This window comes from Athene cunicularia, assembly GCF_003259725.1.
Source record: "Athene cunicularia isolate RWA chromosome 12 unlocalized genomic scaffold, athCun1 chr12_part1, whole genome shotgun sequence".
NCBI lineage: Eukaryota > Metazoa > Chordata > Aves > Strigiformes > Strigidae > Athene > Athene cunicularia.
This window is the reverse complement of record NW_020799116.1, coordinates 11,510,690-11,531,549: the sequence shown is the minus strand read 5'-3', so window position 1 is coordinate 11,531,549 and position 20,860 is coordinate 11,510,690. Positions and strand designations below refer to the sequence as shown.

At 43.9% G+C, this 20,860-nt stretch overlaps 1 long non-coding RNA gene across 1 annotated transcript; it reads left to right on the top strand.

Moving 5' to 3' along the window:
* Nucleotides 1-3,924: 3,924 nt before the first annotated feature.
* Nucleotides 3,925-12,022, top strand: LOC113485033. The gene is made up of 5 exons (XR_003399339.1): nt 3,925-4,152; nt 5,225-5,270; nt 8,781-8,879; nt 11,301-11,432; nt 11,702-12,022. It is a non-coding gene; the product is annotated as an uncharacterized LOC113485033 (long non-coding RNA).
* Nucleotides 12,023-20,860: the final 8,838 nt, after the last annotated feature.

Sequence of the window (20,860 nt, the reverse complement as noted above, 5' to 3'; positions counted from 1 at the left end):
TCTCACGGCTCCAGTGAGCTGTGAAACATCCCTGGTATCAGCTCAGCTATCTGGGACCGACGTCACCGTTCTGCCCTAGGATTGCCGGTCGGGTCCCAGCGGGTGTGAGTGCAGATGAGGCCATCTCATGCAGGAGGGAACTAGTCCTGAGCCATGCCCTTAAATCCCGTAGGCCAAAGAGGGAGGAAGTTGTTCAGGGTTGGACTGATGAGTGTGCAGTGGGGGTGGTTTGCTCTGACTATGCGGCCCATTGCAGGGAGTTGCCTTAGTTGTGAGTAACACATGGGTTTAGTAATAATTTAAAATTTACAGCATACTGTGACAGTAACTTTGTATGGGAATCCATAGCTATATTACTTTTTTCTAGCTTTATCAACAAATACAGCCTTTCTTAACAGCCTTCCTACCCTTTTGCCTTGCGATTTATTTTTGAATGTGTTATAAATAGCCAGTGGTCTAGATTGGGTCAGTTCCCTAGGGAAATAAGTGTATGCCACTTATATATTAGAGGTTAAATTCTTCCCTGCCATATGCTCACTGAGTACAGCATTAGAAGAGGTGTAAGGCAGGAAAGAATTTGATACTGTGTACAGAAAGTAATTTAAAGAATTACAGAAATTGCATTTTTAGAAACCTCGTTATAAGGTCTATTCATTTTGTCAAATGACCAGTAATTAATTTCACAGAAGATGTTAAAGAGTGTAAACTCTAAACTCTCTGCTCTGACTTGGACTTTGACATTAAAAGTACAAGGCCTGAGTGTAGTGGGTTTTCAAGGGTACACTCAGTGTTGGCTGGGTGACATGTTGTGGTGACCAGGTGGCAGGATGGGGGAGAGAACTGTGTGCTTCCCTTAAACCAGGCAGCGAAGGAGCCGCTGCCGAGCATGGCACAAGCTGATTTCTTTTATCAGAAGCTGGCCAGTGGGCCTTGCTGGTGTGGCACCTGTCTTTTTATGCCTCTAGTCCTCCAAAGGTTACAAAGATGGATTCTCCCTACAGGGTGGAAGACAAAGTATGAGGGATGCATGTAATTATATGGCAATTCATCTGTTTTTTTCCAGAAATGCTAACTGACAGCTAGTCATCCGGCACAAGCCACTGTGTTTCTTCTTCTCTGCCATCTGCTGTGTTTGCCCTCTTCCCTGCCTACTCATGGTAGAATTGTCCTTTTCTCAATCCTGCTAAGATTCCTGGACAGCTGAGCACCATTGTGCCACTGCTGGACCAGCATCACTGCCTGTTGAGATGTGACCTGGAGGAGATGGGTATAAATGCTGACTCCCTGCAAGTTACCCACCCACTGACACTTTGGCTTAGCTCCTCACTCAGAAATCTCTCTTGATTCTAATAAAGAAACCAAAACAAAGTGAGGTTTGAAGAAACTGTAATCTGTCTCATGCATGGGTGAAACAAAATCCCTCTCATTTGCTGTGGGAATTGTACTTCAAAATTTACAGCAGAAAATTCATACTGATGATATATGTAACGTAAATTATTCCTTTCCATAATGAAAAATTTTAATACAGGTGAAAAAACCTTCAACCTATTTTGACCCTATGGAAGGTCGAAAGAAAAGTCTGACTTCACACTGCCTTTTTTTGGAAGGATGCTCTTCTTACTTTGGTTTAACAATCCAGCATAGAAGAAAACAGCCTGGCTTGAGCCAAAGAGAAGAGCAGAGTGAGTGAATAATGACAGCACAAATCAGCAGTAAAGAAGCAGTCTGCTGCAGCACCTGTACAGAAAGCCCGAGGCCAGCGAGGAAAGTGGCAGAAAGATTGCAGTGGGAAATGGCGTGGGGAGCACCATATGCACCGTGCACTGAACGGCTGAGAGCAGCACTTTAAGCTAGCCGAAAGATGGGGGAAATGTCTCTGTCCTTGAGTAAGGGCAAAGGGAGGAATTTTTGAAGACGGACGATTCAAAACCATACTCCTAATGTTAGGAAAGTGCAGGTTTGCTTTTATTTAAGCTACAGTGTGTTGATGCTAATGAGGCACTGTGGGTGTTCAGAGGGATGCAGTGTGCGGACAGGAACCTAGTATGGCTGTTGGGTATTTCTTTAGATGAGAAATGAGTATTGATATGGTTGCATGAAGTTTACAATACAAGCAATCCATTAGTCAATCCAGTAAATTAACCGCTTTGAATGCAAATTAGGGAGAGCTGCTGTTTTGCTTTGTTTGCTGTGCTCGTTTTAGGTAGGGTTTGTTGCAGAAATTGTTTGAAGTGGGAATATAGTTGACTAACATTCTCAAAATAGACTCCGCTATTACTATTAGGTTGTTTACAATTAATGGAATGCTAGATTTTTCTACTAGATGCATTTTCTTCCTAATTTTGAATTTCCCTAATCTGCTGAGTCTGTTCCACTTGGGATAAAAGAGAAGAAAGTGTGTTGTGTGAAATCAGTACAGGTCATTAAAGCCATTGCACAGGATGCAAGGTTAAGGTTCCTTCACCAAATCAGGCGGACAGTATGTTACTGTCCTTTCTGTGGGGTTTTTCCCTACTTTTCATTTTAAGTGAATAGTACTGGAAGCTGAAGGATGGGCCACTTACCTGACTTGTTTTGGTACCTAAGGGAGGGGGAGGATTCGTGGCAGAGGGTCCCAGGGATGTTGAACAGATAATGCCCTGCGCAGGGATGGCAGCTTCCCAGGATTTCAGTCTGGATGAACTTACTTCCTCCTTCAGGTCTCTTCCTTTAATAAGAACATAAAAAGAGGTCGTTTGAATGACCTAGGTGTTTGGTTTCTGTTTTGGCTTTGTCAGTATATTGTGTTGTGAGCTTCGAGTTGAAAATCAGTGTGAGTTTGCTGCTGACATCAGTGGGGGTGGGAAGCAGCCAGGTCCCCCTGACGTTGATGGCATTGGCATCCCAAAGCCAGGCAGGATGTGAGGGCTCAGCTGGAAAAGCTCTACCAGAGTCTCACGGCTTTACAATCTATTTACTGATGCTGCAAGATGTTTTTCATAGATTCCTTTTCTTCTTACCTAAATGTGGACACACACAGATCAATCAATGAAGCTTGAAAATCTTCCTAGTTCTTAAATGAACATTCTGCTTCATTAGTCCTTTCATGTGTTTTGCACAGAATGAGCCAAAACTAAGGAAGTACCTTATTGTGGATGATCAGAAACACCTTCTTTCCCCTTGTTTTTCAAAAGGCAGTGCACATAAACTGAATGATGTCTGTACACAGAGTTGTCATTTTCCATATATAACCACAGTGTCAGGCAGCTCATTATTTCATCATGTTAGGAGAAAAATCAGTGTCAACAGCCAAGGCTTGTGACTGTCATTGGTTTTGTTTAAAAGCCAAAGTGTTTGATCTTTTGAGGAATGAAAAAAACCCAGCTCCTGTATTTTTTAAAATACTTTGCACTTGGTCTTATCTAAAAGCATCAAAAAGTGAAAAATCTAATGTGACATTATACGTTCTAGTGGCCCCTAATAGCCAGTCACTCCACCACTTTTTCTAACTTTATCTTTAATCTACTACTCCCAAACTAATTAAAGACTGAATGCCTTTGGACTGATTTTCATTTTGTCTTGAGTTATTGTGACATCTTTACTACAAATTCTTTTTCAGTCTAATTAAATTCCTGCAGCATAAATGTCATTATTAATATCATCACCTTTGGTAGACTAACTTTGCCTTGGTCTCCTGATAACTGTGTGTTGTAGACTAACTCCCTTTCTTCCTGGTTAATATTTGAAAAGTTTGGCTTGAAGTAAGAACATCTCGAGGCTTAGCATAGACAGAATCCATTAATATAAATATATTAATTCAAATTGATGGGGTTTTATTAAAAAATCCAATAGTTATGCTATGATATTAGTTTTCAGAAGAATATTTCAAAACTCATTTAAAACTTTTCTTTTTATCTTCAAAAATCATTCCTGGATGCTAATTCTAATAATTTAAGGATTAGAAGTAATTCCCACTTATATGGCAAAAATTTCCGATCAACTCATTAATGCAGGTGGAATGGAGACTCACAAAAAGAATTTATGTGGGACAGCAGAGGACTGTGAAAAATGAGTATTTGTTTCCTCAACCCAAAAGAAGCTTTTCTGCAGGTTCTCTGCAGAGGACAGGACACCGTCCCAGGAATTGGGGGGAGCTCAACATAGGATGAGTAGGTGAGTCCTTTTGTCCTTAGCAGGTAAATATGAGAAAGAACTGCCATGAAAAAAAGAACTGATCCGAAAATTTCATGATCTATCCATTAGTTGGGCTAGCATTGTCTTGATAACTTTTTGTTAATCATGAATTTAATAATGATCTTCTTAGCTCTCAATCCATCAGTCAGTAATACAGCAATTTTCTGAAGGGCACAGGTAACTTTGGATTACCTTTTGTGGGAGGTGTATTAGGAGTAAATCAACAAATTGATTCCTAGTCTAAAAAACGGATTAATTTATTAAGGTGAGGTTTTGATCATTGATCTCTAAGTTTTGATGAGCGTTAGTGGTATTAGAATTGCAAGTCCAGACATCCATAACAATCTATTAAGTTAATAGGCAATGAGAGTTTGAGATTGATTGCTGTAATCACAGCATGAAAGCCAAAATTTGTTTTGTAGATATAGATAACCGGGTCAGATTCTGGCATAAAATCTGTCTGATAAAATTCTGATTAACTAAAAAGGAGAATACAATGCTATTCAAAAAGGGTGGGACTCTTATAATTTGACTCCCATAAAAGAGTCCTAAATTATTCTTCACAAGCCCATATGAGTTTAGGCAAGCCTAAATAGGTATAGAAAGTATGCTTATATAAGTATATAAGTACATAACTGTAATGGCTCTACAGCACAACCTACATCATCCCCTTGGGAAGCCACGATGTGCAGTAGCATCACAGTCTGTATGGGAATGATATAATGAATGAGGTCTCTGATCTTCAAATGGAAGCAGACAGAAGTAGAAGGCTTGCTGCTGCTGGGAAATCCTCCTTCACACCCCGTATCTGTGGCAGCAAACCTCTGCCGACCCAGGGGAGCTTGGGGGGTTCGGCTGGTGTTGTGGGCAGAGGCTGTGCCTGCTAAGCAGCCCTGTAATGGGTGGCCAAAAGCTCGCTGAAGACTGATTAAATTGCTAAGTTAATATATTGAAGAAAGTGCACTTTAATAATTAAATTGCTCCAATGCAATCACCACATTCGACTATTTTTCTCTTTGCGCTCTTGCTTATATGTTGACTATCCTTGAAGAAGTCCCCGCTTCCAGAGCTTCCTTGGTGCTCCCTGAATTTTACAGGTTAGCCCCTGACGCCATTCCTTTCCCTGTCATCATGAGACTCAAAGGGTGTCTCCCGTGCCTTCAAAAGCCTGGTCCTGAGCTGTCAGGTGAGGCTGACAGTCCCAACACATGCCCTCAGCTCTGAAATCCTCCAGTCCAATTTTAAACATGGTGCAGTGGCTTATCTGCTAAATAAAATCTAAATGAGAAATGTTGATACTTAATGAAATATAAGTTTGGGGATTTCACATAAGAAAGCTGCTGTCACTGCTTTAATTTATTAGGGGAGAGTTATGTGCAGATGGTATATACAGAGTTATGTCCTGACTGTACTCCAAAGTAAGTTGATTTGTGGTTTAATGACTTTTATCAAAATGAAATAAGCATTTGATCTTTGGATTTGATCTGGCTATATCTGCAGCTGCTACACCACTACAGCAATTACTTCCAAACTGGGCTTTTTGCCCAGGCAAATGGAGTTTGTCCTTGTTTCATGTCTCACTGACTGTCCTGATAATACACACAGTGGTACTGTAGGTTTTTTCTTCCTCTAAATTTGATAGGTGTGAAAGTAAGATAGTAATTCCCCTTTTTAGTATCAGTGTTGTTTTATTATAATACATTCACTACCACTGGTTAATTTTATCTCGAAGCTGCTCCTATCTAAAATTTAGTATAAGAATGTGTAACTTTCTCCACATAATCCTGCTATGCCCTTTTTACAGAGAACCAAGAATTTAATTTATGAATTCTAAAGCTGGGAACCCTCGTGGTAATCTTCACATCTGTCTGTGTAGTTTAAGGATGAAGTTGTAGCAATACATTGTACACTCACGCTGGACTAAAACCACTCCTAATGTATTTCCATGGAAGGCAGTAGAGTGATACAAGGAGTAAATTTACCCCCTTGTATCCATCTCTGAAAGACTGCTCTTTTTCACTACCAGCTAATTAATTGCTTACAGAACGAAATTGTAGTGTGTTAAGACTAGCAGTTCTTTTTCCAGGACAATACTTCTTTCTTTATGTACTCTTCAGGACAAGATTCCCCCAAGTTCAGCTCCAAAAGCTCCTGGTGAGAGATCATCATTAAGATTAACAGTTCTTAGGGCTTGCTGCTGCCAGCTGTGACTTTCATGAGTAGTCCCAGCTCATGCCAGCTGCATTTTTGGCCAGAGTGTAGAAGACAGCAGCTAATTCAGTGGCGTGCAGCCAGCTCACCTGGGTGAGGACTAAGGGGAGAAAGCTGCTGGTTTGCAGGATGCAGTGTGTTCTCTGAATAAGGCGGTGCTGGATGAGGATGCTCTGGAAACAACCTAGGTTTGCAGCGAACAGATCTGAAGGCTGCAGACCCACAGTGGCAAGGAGATGCAGTTGCAAAGAATTACAGAACGGTTTCAAGATTTTTGTTCTCCCCTTGTTTACAGTCACGCTGGGAGAAAGCGTGCTGCACTTTTTATGGCTGGAAGATAGATTTTAAATTGGATTTTTTGGCAGGATATTTCTTAGAGATATGTGATAAAAATGAAAATAACTGGAACGTGACTGGTGAATGAGTTGTCTGTAGATTTGCAATCCTACCAGAAACTCCATGAGAACACGGTTCATCATGAGAGCTCTGGAAGGCTTTTCCTGTGCCAGGGCTGCTGCTGTGTCTTTAGCAAATCAAACTACTTGCACAGTACTTGCTTCTTAATCCAGGAAAATTAAAACCACCAGTGATAGCTGTATTGTCTAGCCATCTGCTCTCCCAGGTGCTCCCACGCCTGATCAGAGATGAAGTGATGTGACCTAGAATCCTACCGCATATCTGGGATCATTCCCAGCACAGTCCCAAGCTTCAATCTTCTGCATGACATCAGATGAAGTAAACATCAAGATTTGATGCGAGAGCATATGTCCATTGCATAATTCATTAGAGTTCTTCTCTGGAACTATTTTTAGATATCTTTCGAACAGAATTAGAGGGTGAGGATTATGCAGGAAAAAAAAAGAGAAGAAAATTATGGGGGTTCTCAGAACCATGCCTAGGTACTTCTGGGACTGAAGGCAAATTTGGCCATTCAGCTCTGTGTGGTTTTTAAATAATTACTGCCGTCTTGGACAGTTCCACAGTCCTTCATGGCAGCTTGGCTGTGAGATGGTATAAATCCGCTAGTGGCAAAGGAAACCTGCTCCTTTTTTTACTTACCACTGCTGCTAAAACCCCTGTCAGGTCAGACAACATAATTCTTCCCTCACACCAACTTCAGAGCTGTATCACTCCATTGCCTTGAGTGTGATTGTTCCTGATTCCAAACACGAGGCACATTCAAAACTATTTACCTTCTGTTTTACAGTGTATCTAACACCAAGTGTTGGTAGGACGTAGCAGGCAGAGTAGATGGTTAGCCTGCCCAGGCTGTGCAAAATGCCTCGTAACTGCAAATCATTGCAGCGATTACAGCTTGTTCTCTTGTGTCAGCAAGAAAATGTGAAATGCATTCAGCTTCTGTGGGACACCTGGGATGTTCCTGTGTTCTTAAACGCAGGCAGTGCGTGCCCCTTTTTCCTTGCCTCATTTCACCTGACACGTGCAGGATGAGTGGTTTTGCTGTGAGGAAGTATATATAAAAAAGCCCCAAACCAACAAACCTAAAACGACAAAAACCCCCAACCCCAAAACCATATTGTACAGTATAAGTCACTGAAAAGAAATGGAAGGAGGAGCTATTTTGAGGACTTTTATATCTTCCTTATTGCTAGGAGACCGCTTCCCATGCGTGCGGTGCTCTTCAGGCTCTCAGCAGCTGCCTCATTTCTACAGCAGCGTTGAGGGCAATTTACAGAGCAGCTTTGTACGAGAGAAGGCGAAGTAAACTTGGATGGGAGCTGATTTTCATTTTTCAGTCTTTCTGAGACAAAGGCAAAAGTACATGAGGGACAACTGCAGGTGCCAAGGAGAGTGTCATGTCTGGAATGTCAGGGATCTCGCGCTGACCTCGGTCCGTTACTCAGGTTTCGCGACAGCCATGGCTTGCTCTCTGCAAAGAGTGGTGTGATTATGTAATTTACCACATTTGGCTTAAATTTGTAGTGCTAGGGAAGCCACTAGTGCAAAAATGTAGTATTGCCAAGCACAGAGCCAAGTTTCAGCTTGTCCTTGATGGTCAGTCCATGAACTGTGTGGGAACTTACACCATCAGGTACCAGTGCCTTGAGTCACACCAAGGGCAGATGCTCAAGGCAGCCGTCAGGTCAAAGTGTGAGCAGTTGCCAGACCCACCACTCATGACTCCACTGTATAAAATTTTAAATTCTGATTAAAAATTATTGTCTGGGAACCACAGTTTTAATAAGGCACCTGAAGTAAAATGATTGAGATTGGGATTGTAAATGGACAGATCTCTTAGGGTTGCAGTCATGAGTGAGTAAAGCCTAGAAAAAATCAAATCTAAGATCATGAGAACATGTGAATTTATCATCTCAAAGGGAGTTACTGAGACAACTGTACAATATCTCTTACCATATTATTCACACTATTGCCAGATGGCCAGGAATGGGATCCCCCACGTTCTCCTTCTAGTCTAAGAAGACAAGAAAATAAACAAGGAAAATGTCTGTGATGGTAGTTGGCTGCCTGAAAAGGTGAGTCATTGCTTTTGATTGCTGAAATAATTAGCACTGCTTTCTAATTTGATTACCATGTTAACCCCTCCTGCTCTGTTCAGTCCTGCCCCAGAGATGTCAATCAGCCTTTTAGTTTCTGCTGCTCCCTCGTGCTCCCTGCTTGTGACTAATGCCAAGTTTGGGGACAGTAGACAACTGCCAGGTGCTTTCAGCACTGTGCTAGATCAGTGGACGAACAGACTCCAGCAGATGTAAACAGGATGTCAGAAAAGCTTTATTCAACAAAGATTAATACTTGGGGGAGCCATCTCCAGCGGGTCCCAAAGGCAGGTCAGATGGTCACCGTTGGCACGGGATGCCAGCTCACGGCCAGCCAAGCAGCCTCACCCCAGGGATTCCCACTTGGTGTCTGCAGAGCAGTGTGGTGACGTGGTCTGTGATTCTGGAGGTTTCCCGTCTTAATTGTAATTGTGGGAAGCCGGGATCTATTTGCAAGTGCTGACTCCCATGAGTAGCCGTGGAACGTGTGGCTGTGCTTCTCCTCCTCCACCACATCCAGGAGCGTGTAGTCCCTTGTCAGGCTTTCGTCTCTTGCCATGACAACAAAGCTGTCGCACAGTGAAGTTCTGATAAAATGTTGCCGGCAAGCCGCACGTGTTTGCCCACACGCTTTTGATCAGGGACTGGTCCCTGTCACTGCCTTGTGGCTGGCTGGAATTTGAAAGCAGCTTTGATCCATCTGTGCCAATGAAACTTGTTTGAAGTCTTTGATCCTTTTTGTGGGCAAACTGTGCCCTGGAAACTTGATGGGCTTGGGATATTTCTGAGTATTTCTTCCATTTTAAGAGTCATGAAAAGTGAGATTTGGCAGCTCTTCCCATTGGCTTGTTTGTGTTGTCTGAGTAGACTCGGGCAAAGGCATTTTACACCAGTTATAATGGTATAGAAACTCATCCCGCTGTTGCTCCTATCACCTACAAGCCCATCCTGTGAGTTATCAAGACTCAGTTGCCCTCCAGCTACAGGACAAGTCTGTGTAAGGAATTACGGGAAAAGAAAAATGGGGCAGAAACCTTCAGTGGTCTTGAAAAGGATGGAAATTATGGCATAAAAAGATGGACATGTTAAAAAATATTCCTGCATGTTCTTTTGACAGGCACAGGCTCCTTGGATGAGACAAGAGCCCATGGGGTCTGCCCATGCATGCATGGGGTGCCCTGCACTCCAGTTTTATTTCAGGTGTGCTTGGCACACTGTACCATCCCATGCTCCCCAAAATCCCTGGCTTCATGCCGTATACACATTCTGTGCACACACATTGATTTTTAAACTATAATATGCTGCATTTCCTACCTAGATAGTGTACCAAAGCAATTTTGTTCCTTAGCAAATAAAGTGAATAACTGGGTAAGTATAAATGTGTTTCTTAACAGCCTTGTTTGTGACAAAATTACGAACTAAATCTTCACACAACATAGGACTGCAAGTATTCGAGTCACATTCGGACAGCAGAGCCCACTGCACACAGATTTAATTACAATATTTCTCTCAAACACAGTCTTTCTCTCATGTTTTTCTGAACATTGTTTAAAGAACTGATGAAAGGGCTGAAAACTTTTCAAACTTTCCTTTTCTTAGGGTCTCTTCAGCTCAGTCTTTCATCACACAGTCAATAAACAGTTGAAAAGGACTCTTCTGAACTGCAGCAGGAGGGAGGAGGAAGAGGGGAAATTAATGATATCACCAAATTGAAACTCTTTCAAGTTCACTTTAATTGCAGAGGGCACAGGGAGCTCATTCAGTTTTGAATTCTCTGATCTCTTGCTCTCCCCAAAGGGCGCAGTCTTCCTCTCCTCCCACGTTGCACGCGATTTTCCTGGAGTGCTGAGCCCAACAGAGTGAAATGGGGTGGACGCCTGGCTCCTTCCTCGGGGCTCCTCCGCTGCGATGGGGTTTCAGCAGTGGAGCAGCAGCGCAGGCTGCCCGCGGGTCGGTAGAGCATCTCTCCTGCAAGCCCCAAGTTCTTTCTCTGGGTAACGAAAGTAGAGAGGGTCTTCACAGAGGGCAGAATAAGTAAACATTGGCCACAAGCTCCAAGCAGCCCTTGTGCCCACCTCTGAGTACTCTCCATCTTTCTGAACCTTGGCTCTAACGCCATCTCCTCTGCTATTCTCCTCACTTTCCAACTGCACTCCTGCTTATAATTGGGACTGCAGCGATGCGCCCCCCAGGACCCTCATCTTCCCATGCTGCACCCTCATTTTAGGTAGGGCTCTGTGGGCGCTTCACCCTTCCATGGTCCCACACCAGGGCTGGCCCTCCTTCATCACCTGGCCTTCGCCTTTGACCTTCTCTTCACAATAACTTAGGGATAAAGTCAGACATCCTCTAGACAAAGCTCTTATCGCCTGATTTGAAGTTCTGTGACCTTTTGTGCAGCCCTGGGGTGCCCAAACTGTGGCCAGACCCCGCTCAGCTGCTGGGGTGCCCTGACTTCACCCTAGTGGTCATGCTGCCATCGGTGTGCGGCACCCACTGTGCAGGGATGTTCCTTACTCATTTAGGAACCTGGTAAGCTCTTCTCTGTATTTTTTATCTTTCAGACAGAAAAATAAAGGTTTTAGAGCACAATGGAGAGGATGTAGGAGGTTACATTGCATTTAGTTAGGTTTATTGTAGATAATGAAGACTGGTGTGGACACAGAAGCATTTTGCCATTATTTTAAGAGTCTATTCTAAATAGTTGGCTGCCTGAGGAAGAAATTATGACACTTTTTGAAGCCTTGTAATTACCATATTTGTTAGAAATGTCCTTACGTGCTATCTTTCTGTCTTGTCAGTCCCAGTTAAACCCAGACGACTGGCTCGGTGCCTTGCCTGCCCATCTCTGAGATGTTAAGGGAGAGTTATGTGTCCAAGCAGTTCAAAATTAAAAGAGAAAACAAAAACCCCAAGGCTGTCTGAATATTGCCAGTGCCCACCAAGGAACTGCTCAACTAAATGCACTGAGCATGCCTGGCCATCTTTGTCTTGTGGGAAGTATCAGTGCCACAGGCTGAAAACTGCTCAAAGAGCCATTGCCACCATTGAAAAGCCTGAGGATTATAATTGCAACAGGTCCATGGACAGAAACATGAAGTATAAAGCTTTAAATTCAAGTCACACTGGTAAGTATAACAAATTAAAAGACCGAATTCCCTTAAAAAATGGGATTACAGAGGCTGTGGGGAAGAAATATTTTTTAAAGGAAGTTAAAGAGAAGTTAATCTGCTTTTATGTAATTTGTTTCCCTATTCTTCCTGAACTGGCTTGCTTTGGAGACAGCTGCTTTCAAGGTTTACAGCCGTGCATATGGTTAGGAGGGCTGGAATTGGCAGCCGATTGCCTGACAGAATAATGGCTAACTGGAAAAATAGCTGGGTATATAATTTACAAATGATACGACCACATCAAAATCAGTGAAACACAAACTATTCATTTTTACAATTTCCAGATTGCTGTCTGTTGTGATCTGTTCCTCCTGATTGCTCCCCCGTCGCGCTGCTGATCACCTCTCCTCCCACCAGCACCCGTGGCGGGGAGCACGACGATGAGCCGCAGCGCTGGGTAAGACGGAGATCTTGATTTCTGGAGATTTGTGTGTTTTAGATACGGGCTGGAGCCAAAGCATTGGTACCACCAGGTGCGTGTCTAGGCAGAATGTGGGTCTGCACGTCAGCGGTGGGGGGATCCCCCGAGGTCTGTAACCCATAGCTGGTTCCTCTCTCAGCCACCTCCTGGGCCTCCAGCCCTGAGGGATCTCCTGGGGCTCGAGCAGCCCAGCAGGTCTCAGACCTCCAGCTCTCAGGGCTGTCCTTGCTCTGAAAGGAGCCAAACAGCCCTTGGTATATTCCCAGATTTTGAAATGTGGTTTGAACCCAAACTGGCTAAGGTGAAGCAATCACAAAACCATCAATAAAACTGGTGAAGCCACTGAGTTTGATTACACCAACGGTATTTAACCTTCTGCAGATATCTCTGTTTTTTCTGTTGGAAAACTGTTGGAAAAAAAATTGCCCTTCAAAAAATGAGTGCTTTTCTGAATGTACTGTTACTTTAAATCTGGGCAGAACTTCATGCTGGTTTTCTCCCTTAGTTTTCCTCAGTGGGGGAAATGACAGTAAAAAAGGTGAGAGAGTGGGAACCATGAAATGCAGACATGGAATCTGGAAACAGGGGCTTTTTTCTAAAAACTGGAAACATCTCCAAATAAATGGCTTTCTATTTAGTAAACATCCATTTATTGTGAACCTACCAGTTCTTATTTTCTCATTGGAAAAAAACACAAAAGTGTTTTCTTAAGCCTTGTGTTCCTCTCCCCCCAAAAATAGAGATGTGGCAAAACCCAAGGGCACTGAGAGGTGATTTGTGTTGTGACACACAGGGACTGTATCTGTTTGTTCCTGGGATTACAGATGGAAGGGGCTTCTTTCCTCACAAATGCCCATATTAACCTTGAGGTGATCTGTATAATCCATCCTACACCGTGTGTTGAAAAGTGTCCATGTTTGGGAAACAAATGCCAGTCTTATTGAGGCATTAGTCTCAGTTGTATTCTGCCCCAGGGCTGAAGATTTTATTAGGCTCAACTCTTCTCAACTCCTCCTGACATTATCCCTCCGTTTGTTATCCCTCACTTAGGGAATTCAGCTGGCCAGCGTGGACTGCCTTGATGTTTTCTTGTCGCAAATTCATGGCTTCACCAGGTATGCAGTGTGTTACGTTTGAAATATATTCTGCATGGGTTGGAGAGGGTCACACCGCTGTTGAACCTCTCAGAAGAGCCCAAGCAGCACACAGACTGGTGTGGAGCACTGATAATATTGATTTCTCCAGCTGCATTGTGTTACAGAGTGTGGCCTTGCAAAGGAGGAAATTACTTCAGCGGTTGCAGCAAGTGTAAAAACTGCCATGTCATTTAGCAGACATGGTGCCAGGGCTTTCACAGAGTGTAATCCAAGTCTTTCGAAATTCTGCTGAAGGATGCTTGAGCTAACAAGGCTCTGCGCTCTCTGATGAAGCAAGCCATGTACGTTAGCTTTATTGTCAAGACATAGCGCAGAGCATTTATGGCTTTTGGCTCATGTACAGTCTAGGATCATTCTGTGAGTTTACACAAGACTGTCTATTTGTAGTTGAAAGTGAATTATTTGCTCATTAGTGGTTCAGGAAGGTCTGCTTGCTCCTGCAATGCGAGACAGCTCAGGCTTCTCTGTGTCATGAAACACGCTTGCTTTAGCCCATGCTCAACAGACTCAGAGCACCTTCAAGGTGGTCCAGAGGACATGGGATTAGGAAATCTGCAACTATTGTAAGAAAAATATTCATCTCTTTTTCCTTTTTGTTGCTCTTGCTTGCAGCACCGCCATCCCACTCTGAGGTCTGTGCGTGCCAGAGGAGGGAGGTGGGGGCAGCAAGCAGCAATGCTCTGGCCAGCCTCAGCCTCGCCTGTCACTTGGTCTTCCTCAGTGTATCCATGCTGGTGAGCTCAGCCCAGGTTCCAGTAGCCTCCCATGATCTCAGATTTTATACTTGCTTTGTACCTCTTAGAAAGAGTTCTCTGAATCAGAAAACATGGCAGATGGCAGCTCGTGAGAAGAAAACAGCTCTTCAGTGCCAGATTTAAGCAAGTATGTAAGTTTTCATCATAGTAAAAAAAAATGGCAACAGTGCTATTTCAGAGGGAAATAGGAATATGGTTAATGCTCCCCTGAGTTGGCCCCAGGCATTTGAACCCCAGTCGATTAAAACTCCTTAGGTTTGGTCGGGGCAGTGCACCACAGCATGGCCCACCCAGCCGCTTATGTCCTCTGGCTGCAGCGTAAGCAGTTGCACCCGGGATGGGGCTGGTGGCACTGCCGAGGCACCAACAACCCTGAGCCAAGCCGAGAAGGGGCAGCTGTCAGCTGAAACCTGCACCCGGCCTTTTCTGTTGGTCCCCAGGGAAACCATGCAAGCTCTGTCAAATCGCAAAGGTGATTTTCAGAATGTTTAGCAGGATCTTAGGCTTTTGGAAAAGGGGATGAATTTTCCACTGACCAATACTTATTTGTTTCATGAAACTGCAGCAGTGCAACATTATAGTCTTTTGTCCTACCTTTTTTTCTGAAAGGGAATACTTATTAGGCTTTGAAGAGGAATATTACAGAAGCCAGTGCTGTACAGTAGGCTTAGCGTATTTTGCCTCTGCCGGCTGTAGCTCTTGCTGCTCACCTTTTTCCTCAAGAGTCATTTCTTATCACTGCCAACCTCCAGGTACTGATAGAGAAACAGGGACAGACTGCTTTACCTCAACATGGGCAAATTTTGGATTTTCAGTGATTTTTTTCTGGCATGATTTCTGTCATACAACAGTAGAATATTTAGAAATACGAAACCAGTATTGTTATAGTGAGCTGCCGCCATCGGCTACTGCCAGCCTCATCAGCTGAATGCAGGAAACCATTGCCCAGATGTGGGCAGCTGTGTGGACATGGAAATCAATGGTTACTCAAGGCGTGGATTACTGCAGGGGCAGCTTAACTGTGTGTAGACAGGTGCAATGCTGGGTACAGACTTGAGACATGTTTTGCATCACTCTGACTTCAGTGGAAGGAAACTGTTTTATAGCAGAGACTGAAAACTCTGGTGGGAAAAGCTGTAGATGATGACCTTAGAGCCTGGTGTCTGTTCACTGTGCCACTGATGTGCAGAACCATGGTTTTGAGTTCCACTTCCTCTCTGTTTTATCTGTTTGAAGCTCTGGGGACAAGGATTAGTCTTTACTTGGAGATTTTAATATTCAAAGATAGATTAAGACAAGAGCGTCCCGATGTTAGATGACCATTAAATACTAAATTCTGTAAAATCCTCCAGCAGCATTAGTCAAATCAAGCCCTAAATCCTAAAAGCTTTGTACTTTCTCCAAAATAATTACACCCCAGTATCACCTTTGAAGCCATGTCCTTTGTTAATCAATAAATAAGCAATTCCTGGTTATGTCAACTGGAGAAGTTCTAGCTGGATTAGCTGTGGCCCTCCCTTGGACAAGCCATAAGTGAAAAGCAGATTCTCATGGCTGAGTTACAAAACCACTAAACAAAATGGAAATGTTGATGTTCGTTATTGATTTTATTCTTTGCTGCCATGGAATGGTGCTAGTAGGAGCTGTTGTAATCAGATTACTTTAAAACTTACTTACAGAAGGAAGTGCTTAATTTATCTCCCCTTTTTTCTTTTCCTAAAGTGATACTATATCAAGGTATCTACTGTGTTTCTTGTAGAACAGCCCTTCTCTTTTTGGTTTTCTCACAGTGTTTGTGTAATTCATTTCTTATCACTCCCTATGATCTTTTAAAAAAAATTGGTATGTGTTTTATCTCCTATAATCACTCATATTCTTTATGGAATAGAATAGACAATGATTGTTGAAGATATAAATGTTTCTGATTTCTGGAAATAGCTAGCAAAAACGACAGTTACTAAACATTCATCTAAAACTCCCTGTGCTGACAAGTCACAGATATGTGCCTGTAAGCCTGCATGTCTTTAGGATTCAAGTCAGAGAGGCTGATACCGGTTTAACTGAGAATCTGGTAAATGCTGCATTTTGAGTGATATATCCTCTCATAATCTGTGAGGTTAAATGGTTTTTTTGATTTGATTCTTTACTGCCTTCCCCGTTTTGCATCAGATCAAATAGGGTGTGAAATGATAGGAAGTCCAAATGGCACATTTGCCTGCCCACCCTCCGCTCGTTCGCAGCGGTGTGAGCGACTGCAGCGAGCACAACGGAGAAAGAGTAAATTAGGCTTTAATTGCCCCTGATTAGTCATATGTAGTGTACCGATATTAGTGGCAATTTCAGTGGGCAGAGCGTCTGGGGAAGCCATGCCCCATCGTTAATCGAAGGTGTTTGTGGGGCTGGCAGCGATGCTGCTGCAGGTCACCAACGTGCTGGGTTTCTTCACGTTCATGTTGAATCTTATTCTCCATCCTCTTCAGCCCGTGGGGGATACCTGAGCCTGAGGAATGCAAAGCCCTTGGGCCAGGAGGAGCTACAGCCGTGGTCAGCCCTGCCACCATCCCTCCCCTGCCTAAAGCACACCAGCTCCTTGTGAAAACATACCCTGCGTTGGTGGCTGCTTGACACGGGCATCACCTGTTTCTCATGAACCCAGCAATTCCCGCCGGTCTCCCCCTGACCACCACTACCGGCCTTTGAAAGGAGGGAGGAGGTGTGGCTGACTTAGCTGGATGGCAGCAAGTCTTGATACCTGCCTCTCACAGCCTGGCTCATGGGTTTATAATGATGTATTTACTCTAACACCTAGAGTAAATGAATTATATTAAGCCTCTGCAAATGGTCATAAATATGATAGTCTGTGTGAACTGAGGCAATTGCCTGCTTTATATATGTGTTTATCTTCACTGCATTGCATACACAACGTGCATTATGTCAAAAAGATGATAAAAAGAGGCCATAATGCTCCTGAACTGTATAAGTCTTTTTAGTTTATGACTGAGGCTCGGAGTTATCTTATGCAAAGTTAGCTGCAGCAGGTTTAATATAAATTAACGTAGTTACAAAATGTCAAGGAGCATTAATTGATAATTCCTGAGGCCTACCTTGCTAAATATCAATTCAGTTCTGAAACCTGTCTCTGCAAGTTTAATATATGGAAAATAATGCTTATTCATGAATGGCTTATGTAACTTGGAATTAATTACAAGGCGGCTCAAGCTAGCTGTTACAGATGGTCTTTTTATAAAATGAGGTGCCAAAAATAAAAGTTTCCAGCTCCACAAGGGAACTTCTGGACTGGGTATTCAGCACTTTGGAAAACCAGGGCACATCATCTTGTGTGTAAATAATGACTTACTAACCTAATTCTGGACCCACTTTTGAAAGAGAACTGGCCTATATAAAAGCATTTAACTTCAGCAACTTCTCCTGCATTTTGAATGAGTCTGGCAGAAACGCAGCATCCCCCCCAGCCCACCCGCTCCTCTGCCATTTTCCTCATCTGGAAAACAGAGATGACACTGAATATCTCCATTTGAAAAAGGTGAAACAAGCTAAGGTTTCTTTATTTGAACAATTAGGAAAGTGTTGGCGAGTTCCTTTGCTTGCCCTACAGCCGGAGGAGCATCACAGCTGGTAGTAGTCAGTGTAATGGGCCAGTTCAGAGGTGCCCAGATGAATACTAATTGTTGATTAACATAGGCCTGGGTTATAAATAAACTCAGCTTCTCTCTTCAGTGCTTTTTGCCAGGCAGTAGGAAAGTGCTGATGTCTCTGTGAGAAGGTTACCTGCTTCTCCCTCCAGTTTGTGCTGCTCTGGGCAGTAAGTGCGGTCAGCTCAGCACTGCAGCGTGCCTGTTTTCAGAGCTCCTGGGGAACCCTGTTGCCTACCTAAACAAAGTTAAGTAAGGCTGAAGGATGAGATTTTAAAGCATTTATTGATTTTTCTTTAATATTTTGTTATTTCTTTTCCATCAATACAATATTTACTTTATCTAGTGCACCACAGTATAAGTATGTTCCCAGAAAATGTTGCACATAATGTTATTGTCATATGTGGGCATATAGATATAAAATGAAAGATTGCCTGTAACTCACTTAAAATAAGTAAAAACACCATCTAGGAAGCTCTGCTATATGAGCTCAGCACTCTGCAGTGTCTGCGCCCTGGTTCCCAAGGTGGGGAAGGGCAGTCCTTCCCCACACACGGCATGGAGGGTGGGTTTCCTTACCGTCAGGGGAGGTTTGCAGCATTTGGGTCCCCAGAGCTGTGCAGTAATGGGTTTCTATGGCAACTGACTGGTAAAGCTGGGGAGGGGGAAGATGAAAACCTGCCCCTGATATACCTGAAGCTTTTACCTTTTTTTTTTTTTTTTACCAAATAGACTATTGTTTCATGGTTTCTCCTCTTTTTCGCATCACTGTTGCAACAGTTTATTTTCCCAATCCTTTGCTTCTCACAAATGTCTCAGGAATCTCTGTGAAAGGCCATAGGGCCCCAGGAGCATTTGCCTGTGGGCACTTGGGGACCCTGCTCCTGTGGCCACCCCTGTGACTCCCCCACCATGCAAGGGCAGCAGCAGCCAGTGTGGATCACCTTCAGCCTCTCAAGGTTGGTTTGTGTTCCTCCTTTGTGCCCATGTGGGACACCAAACCCTTCCCTTCCCATTTCAGACCTTGCCTGCTTCTTCAAAGTACAGGACTTGGATTTCCTTATGTCCCCCCCTCCATGCTGCTTTTGCCAGAGATGAGAAGCAGAAGGCAAAAACAGATTATCAGATCCATAGGAAGAAGCAGCTGTCCGTTGAATCTGAGTTACCAGCAAGTGGTGACGGGCTGCTCTCAGGGATGAATTACAGGCTGGCCCAGTGGCCAGTGGGGTGGCCTGCAAGGTGTTGCTGGGCAACCTGCTGTAGCTGCCCCTGCTTGAGCTGGGGTGGGACGGGACCATCTCTGGAGGTCCCTGCCAGCCTCGGCTGTCCTGTGCCTTGGGGTCTCTGTAATCAGTGATACAACTTCGGAGCAGGCTCTGCCCCGCCGTGCTAGTGGTGGTACAAAGGCACAGCAGGAGGTAGTCCATGTCCTGAAGATCTTCCCAGAACAGGGAGAACAGATGGTGAGGAAGGATGGGACAAGAGTAGAGCACATTCTGTTTCCCCTAAATTAAGCTCTCCCCTGAGGTCAGTGGCAAAAATGAGTCTAGAAACAATCTCCCCAACTGAGATCAAGCACTTCTTCCCCTTAATCATCCCACCCTCCTCTTCTGGCTTGATTTTCATCCCCTGCTTCTCCCACCCAGCCATCCCAGTGACCTGCAGGAAGACAAGCCTTTCTCTCTCCAAATCTCCTTGTGTACTTTGTAAGCATGAGCTGTTGCTTGCTTAGGCTTTTTTGCTTTTTGTTGTGTTGTGACACACAGGGACTGTATCTGTTTGTTCCTGGGATTACAGATGGAAGGGGCTTCTTTCCTCACAAATGCCCATATTAACCTTGAGGTGATCTGTATAATCCATCCTACACCGTGTGTTGAAAAGTGTCCATGTTTGGGAAACAAATGCCAGTCTTATTGAGGCATTAGTCTCAGTTGTATTCTGCCCCAGGGCTGAAGATTTTATTAGGCTCAACTCTTCTCAACTCCTCCTGACATTATCCCTCCGTTTGTTATCCCTCACTTAGGGAATTCAGCTGGCCAGCGTGGACTGCCTTGATGTTTTCTTGTCGCAAATTCATGGCTTCACCAGGTATGCAGTGTGTTACGTTTGAAATATATTCTGCATGGGTTGGAGAGGGTCACACCGCTGTTGAACCTCTCAGAAGAGCCCAAGCAGCACACAGACTGGTGTGGAGCACTGATAATATTGATTTCTCCAGCTGCATTGTGTTACAGAGTGTGGCCTTGCAAAGGAGGAAATTACTTCAGCGGTTGCAGCAAGTGTAAAAACTGCCATGTCATTTAGCAGACATGGTGCCAGGGCTTTCACAGAGTGTAATCCAAGTCTTTCGAAATTCTGCTGAAGGATGCTTGAGCTAACAAGGCTCTGCGCTCTCTGATGAAGCAAGCCATGTACGTTAGCTTTATTGTCAAGACATAGCGCAGAGCATTTATGGCTTTTGGCTCATGTACAGTCTAGGATCATTCTGTGAGTTTACACAAGACTGTCTATTTGTAGTTGAAAGTGAATTATTTGCTCATTAGTGGTTCAGGAAGGTCTGCTTGCTCCTGCAATGCGAGACAGCTCAGGCTTCTCTGTGTCATGAAACACGCTTGCTTTAGCCCATGCTCAACAGACTCAGAGCACCTTCAAGGTGGTCCAGAGGACATGGGATTAGGAAATCTGCAACTATTGTAAGAAAAATATTCATCTCTTTTTCCTTTTTGTTGCTCTTGCTTGCAGCACCGCCATCCCACTCTGAGGTCTGTGCGTGCCAGAGGAGGGAGGTGGGGGCAGCAAGCAGC